The following is a 7,044-nucleotide window of genomic DNA, read 5'->3' on the forward strand; positions in this document are numbered from 1 at the left end:
AAAGGTCCCGATGTCCTTTCATCTCTGACATATATATGTCGGGTTTACATTAGAATTAGGGTTAGGGGCGTGAAACGAATCTTCGTTTGGATTACACTTTGTCGTTATGCAATAGAGAAGACATTGACAAGTGCAAATACGATTATCATAGAACCGGACAAGTAACCGTAGTAATTAGATACTCGAGAAACTAATGACAATGATTCTAGGTTCAATAACGAATCCGCGGTCGACGGGATGATAGATGAACGTGCTCACAAAATCTAAGTCGGGCGCTTAATATTCACTGGTCGTAAAGGGTTACTCTTTTCGTCGATGAGATCGAATGACTTTCCCGTCCCGATGATGCCACAGAGGAAAGCTATGGTGGGGTGTATCTGAGGACACGAGATCATCGGATTCGTCGAAGATAGCCTTCGTTCAGAAGGTGAGGGAATTTGACGTTGCTGCTAATTGGTCAATCTCCATATCGGTGGTTAGAAAAAGATGTTAGCCGCCCTCGAGGGAAAGTTGCTAGTGGGAGACGCCGCTCGTTGAAAAAATAGATCTCCTCTATTTTCCCGTAGTTGGGACAAAGACTGTTTGTCTGTTTGAAGGACTTTAGTTAGCTATATCTTAAGATTTATAATGGGCCCTCGGGCTAGCTGAACATGTACTGCGGAGACGCATCGACTTCTGGCAATCATCTTACTCGAAGAATAGGGTCTGCGTGTAGCGAGCTACAGGACAAAGACCGTTGGAATGTTTACTGTCGAGTGTTACAACTATTTCCTTTTTAAGAAGAGCTATAGAATTACTCCATGCCTCTACCAGACAAAGCGTTCATCCCTTGACCGCGGCTACGTTGGGCGACAGACTGTCGCCTCGAGCCAAAGCTCACTATCACTAATCTCGAACAATTACAATCGGATTGAATAACTACAATTGTTTAATTACAACTATAGTAGACTCTAGATTACAATGTTGCGGGATTATCCAAAATTCCAGAGGCTCCGGTGTTCTTATATATGTCGGAGATGAAAGGACACCGGAGACCATCCCTCTGGAACTTCGGGAAAATCCGTAAAATTGTAATTAAAGTTTACAGCTGTAATTAAACAATTTGCCGTCATTCTACCCAATTGTACTTATTTGCGATTTGTGATAATAAACTTGGGCTCAAGGCGACCATCAGTCGCCGAACGTAGCCGCGGTCAACGGGACGGGCGCGTCGTCTAGCAAAGGTGTGGAGTGATAGTATGGCCCTCATTAAAAGAAATACCTGTAGAGGTACTTGACAGTAAAACATTCCAACGGTTCCTTCGGACAAAATGAGTACCAGATGTTGATGCACCTACACAGCACAAGTTCAGCTAGCCTAAGGATCCGCTATAAAACCTAGGTTTTTGTTAATTAAGGTTCTTCAAATGGACAGGCAGTCTTTGTTCCAAATTGACCAATTGACAGCAACGTCAATTTCCCTTACTTTCTGAACGAGGGCTATACTCGACAAATCCGATGATCTCGTGTCCTTAGACACACCCCATCATAGTTTTCCTCTGTGACATCATTGGGACGAAAAGTCATTTTTTCTTGCGATCTCATAGACGAAGAGAGTAACGCCTTACGATCTGTGGGTATTACACGTTGGAGTTAGATTTTGTGAGCAAGTATATCTATTATCCCGTTGACCGCGGGTTCGTTGTCGAGTCTAAGACCAACATCGCTAGTGTCCCGAGCGCCCAACCGTCGCGGTTGATTGTCGAGTCGATAGTATCCATACTCGCGTTAACAAACCGTACCTTTGTTATATCACAACGATGGCCAATTCCAACGAAGATTTATCAAACGCCCACAACCTTATTCCTGACGCCTCTCCGACATATATATTACATTCGTAATGAAATTCTGCACTTTAGTAATCATGGTAATGTTAAAACTACCAAAGGAATATGTCTTATAGCAGTATTTTCTATTACAAACATAGTAATAAAGGGCGCTGAGAAAGAAACTATGCAGTGGCCAGAAGGGCTACTAAAATTCGATCGTCTTCCACTCTATGTAAATCCGATCGAAAAACTGTGAGTGGAACGAAATAGTCTTGTTTCGCAACTAATTTACTACTAATATTTATGAAATAGAAAGTTCTCAAAATCAAACACGGAGAGTGCTTCGTTATATCTGCAATATCAATTAATCTACCATTTACAAAAAAAATCTGAAAATTGCCGACATTTGATACGCAACGCTAACAAATATAAATTTACGCATTCGCATTTAAGCAATACGCAACACTAATAGCGAGAAATCCCAGTGCAACCATTTCGGAGGTTGCTGATGAACGATCACATTTGTACAGCTCTTGTAGCTGTATCGAGTGATCCAGGAACAATCTCCGACAAATGCAGTCGGAGGATTTTGGGCATTTTATAAACGCAAGTCTACTTAACGAAACGCGATCATTTATTATCATACCTCTAAAAGGAAAATAATTAGAAATCGCGATGGAATAATTTCGCAACGCTAACTCTTAAAGTGAATTCAATGAAAATTACTATTTACTATATGGAAAAGTTACTTCAAATATTCTGATATCGTAACTTGCAATACTATAAAATTAATTAAAAACTAACATTTTTATAATGTAATTTTAAACAATAGAAAACAAAATAAATTCTAACACGTATAATTCTCAAAGAAGTTCTAAAAATGGATAATAAAAATTGCAAAAGACAATTAGGGTATCATAATTCGCAACTCTGAAGCAAACGCGATTATCATTTTGTCGCAACTCTAATGCAAGCCGTAATCATTCTGTCGCTACACTAATAAAAAGCCGCGATATTATTTCGCTACTCTAATTCAACCCGTAATTAATCTCTCTCGACACTAATAAGAAAAACCGCGATTTACCCAATGTGATGATAGACCGATATATACATCGGCCATGAAAAAGCTACTACTACTATTGCAAATACTAAAAGTGAGCATAGTAACAAAGTAGTAACAAGAATGATTTCCCACGCTCTGGATGAACCGGAGGGTGGGGAGTCATTAGTAATTGCCCTCTTCTATGGTAGTTTGCCGGGCTTCTTCAGCTTATAACCTCTTCTTTCTTCGGGCACAATACCCGCTGAAACAAATCTAAGCTCGTGTCTTTCTAATCGCAAACAAAGAAACTTATAAAGGTAAAATAAAAATATAAAGCGCGGTAGCTGATTCAAGTGCACATGGACTGACCAATGATCACAACAATATCCCCTTTGCATATACGTGCTCAAGCGATAAACGTTCGTTTCGGGCCTACTCGCGACCGCGACCGCGAAATTAAAAAAATCGATAGGCAAAACCAGAGCATGCTCTACTCGTACCAGTTTCACCACCGATTTTTCAAATTAGATTTCCAGAAACAGGTTGGTCACTCGAAAACGCGCCTACCCGACCAGAGACTATGCCAACCTGCCCGGCCTTACCTATTTATAATCAACAGACACATCAGAAAGTATACTACCTATCCTACCTAACCCTATACTTAAAAAATGACAAAACAGGCACACCAACACACTCGCTCCACAGTTCTCGCACAAACGCTCGGGCGCAAAGAACCTACACTAGAGAGGACGTCCCGGGACGCCTCCGACACCCGAGCTTAACACACACATGCACATTCTAATTTACGTTCCGTTCTCCTGAAATTGACTGACGAAAGTTAGTAGTGACCATTGCGTAAAACGCGATGAAACACGTCTGAGGGAATTATATCGTTAAAATAAATGCAAGTAAACTTGGAATTATAATTGTAATTTACAGCAATATTAATAGCGCGGTGACACTTAATCGTGTGGATGATATTATCACAAACTGTGATTGTATTGATACGTGAATTGAATCAATATATGTCTTGACATTTTTAATATTTGAAGTTGTAGCGAATGAGAAAAACGACGCAATTCCACAGCCTAGCCACACACACATACACACAATGTGGAAGATACGTCGTGCACGATACACTAACATCGTCAATCGCTAAGAAGTTTTTGTACTAACTATGATCATCGTGCCCAATGTCTTTCTCCCATTCAAGTAGCACCTGGGCACGTGAATGAGATCCTGACAATGGGCACAGAAAGGATTAAATCTGAAAATCCTAATCTAAAAAGATAATTAGTTTGTGTAATTTTTATTTAATGGACTAACGTTTTTTGATTTTATATTTTACTACTTCGTTTCTGATTAGCTCTACTTTATTAATTTAATAGTAACTAAGTAACTCTACTTTATTAATTTAATAAATCAGAACAAAATTTTAATATTGCAAAAAAGGTAGCGTTAATTGAAAAAGACTGAAACTCGATCTAATGGAATAATTGACTCTAAATATATTACTAAGAAAGAAATAATCTCAGGCGATCCCTTTATCAAAGGACATACTCGAAAATGCAGAAGCAGTGTTCAAAATTACTGCTTTGATTCAAAAATCTGCCTGCCGCAAAGTATCTCCTTGCACGTAAAATTTCACACATTTTTTGTACGGAAAAAATGAATTTTAACTCATATTTTAAATTCTAGCCGAAGTGAAGTAAACGAACGTGACTTAATATTGTCACGATCAATTCATTGCTTAAGATCAAGTATTTTTATATCATACAGGCATATTCGTGTAGATATTTGCTATTTGCAAATATTTATACGGAATAGTAACATGCATATTTATAAATAACACGAATATATTCTCAAGCGTACATATTTAATCTAATTATTACAAAACTAATTATTATAACCGCGATGTGCAAGAAGACCTATCCTAAGTTAACAAATTTGAAAAAAGAATGTTACTACTCACGTGTATAAAAAATACCCGCGGTCACTATGCTCGCAAAAGATTCTACGTAATACAACCAGTCACTTGTGCCGATTCGGACCTTTCATCCTACATGATTGAATGACCGGAGAAACAGAAACGCATGCGATTCACCGTTCGAAGTGGAGAAACAGAGGACGTTACCATGGATGCTACGCTATCCCAGCGAATATCATCAGGGAGACTATCAGGCAGGAACCGTTGAAAATCCAATGGTGGAGATAGAGGTTGCGAATAATCTGTTACAAAACAAAACACGATGAGTGATTGCTGACTATTTGAAAAGTTGGAGATAATGACAAATGGAGGTTTATTAACTTTAGTTACTTTAGTAATAATAATAATTGAAATTCTAATAAACTTTGATAAGTATAAAAACTGAAACTAATATGAAAGTTTAAAATCTAAAAATTAGGGATCTAATGATTTGTGAAATATGTTAGTCATTTGTTACACAATTCACTTATAATACTTATTACACTATTATTATACTTATAACACTTATTTCATTTTAATGAAAGAGTAACCTCGGAAGATATAATTGAAGTACGATAAGTAAACATACATTCTTGGCTTTTGACCCACTGTTAGAATATTCCTAAAGAAGATGAAGAAGTTGAAGCAGTGATATGTCTATAACAAAACATAAGATATCATTAATATCGTTAATACATAATAACAAACTTTAGCAATAATAAAGACTGAAATTCTAATAAGTAGTGTAAATTGAAATTCTAATATAAAAGTTTGAAATCAAAAAATTGAGAATTTAGTGATTTTCGATACATATCAGAGACAGTTTTATTGTAGTTGAATGATAACACTTTAAACTTTACTTCAATTAAAAAAAAAACAATTATAGCTTTTTAAATTATCGATTACTTTTATTTTGTAATTAACGATAATTCAAACAAAATACAAAAAAGTGAATAAATTGAAATACGATATATCAAACTACTTATATTAAAAACAAATGTTCAAAAATATATAAAATAAGACTACGTTCCCTCGACCGCCAAAATTATAATCGGCAAACAAGAACTCTAATATCGTGGACAAATTTCTTCGATAAAATTTTATTATTTTCGCGTATGATTATTCGATCGAATTTAATCAAAACTATCGTGATTTTAAACGGGGGGGGGGGGACGATAGAAAAGAAGCGAAACATCGTTTCGACAATTTTCTTCTTTTCCTTATCGAACGTTTATTTAGAGAATACTGCTATTTTTTACACTTAAATAATTATTATTGAGAAATTGGAACAAGTATTAAAAGTATTAGTTGAAAATTGTGAGATATTTCTCAATATCGAACAAATGCTTACGAATACCGTGAATGCAATACAATCATTCGCAAGAATTATATTGTTCGTTATTAGAATATATACCGTAAATGTTCGTTATTAGAATACGAAATATACACTCCACTAATACACTATAGTCGCGTGTTATAAATATTGGAAAATATTTGCAAGAATTCAAAAGTTCGCAACTAAGTATACTTACAGAATACTATAGAAACGCCCGCGAAACCTTGGTTTGCAGATTTGAGTCTACTTGGGCGCCATCTCTATGAAAAAGGTATAAGTTACAAAGTTGCAAGTATATAACGTTAACTATTACAAATTCACATAATATAGCAAAATAATTAAATGAAAACAAAATCAACCTCAAATTTTACGAAAGCTTAGGATAGAAGCTACCGATAACAATATCATTTAATAAATAAACGACCGAAGAAAAATTAAAACAAAAATTTCAGAAAACCGCTTAATTACATTATGTTAATGTTCGTGATCAATGAATCGTTAAATAAATGTGTATCAATTATTAACGATATTAATAACGAGATATAAACGATAGTAAAAAATATAGTAATGATAGTAATGAAGAAACGATGTCACCAATAAGTATGAAATCAGACGACTAAATGACTCCTTGTACCTTAGTTTCGCTGAGCAACTTCCAAACTGGTGGGGGAAGGGGAACGCACGAGGCAGTGGCACACACAGTTAACATTACATACAGATTACATACAGTTACAGATTAACGATCTACACAAAAAAATGTGCATCTACAAAAACATTCATCTATGCAGCGCTTACACGAATCTTTCCAAATTTCAATCAAAGCATGCATACACAATGATTAAATCGATCTTTATAAACATCGTACAATAATTCGTAGCCCTACTGGCAACAT

The sequence above is a fragment of the Bombus vosnesenskii genome, unplaced genomic scaffold (assembly GCF_011952255.1).
Source record: "Bombus vosnesenskii isolate JDL3184/JDL3185 unplaced genomic scaffold, Bvos_JDL3184-5_v1.1 scf7180000013265, whole genome shotgun sequence".
NCBI classification, from domain to species: Eukaryota; Metazoa; Arthropoda; class Insecta; order Hymenoptera; family Apidae; genus Bombus; species Bombus vosnesenskii.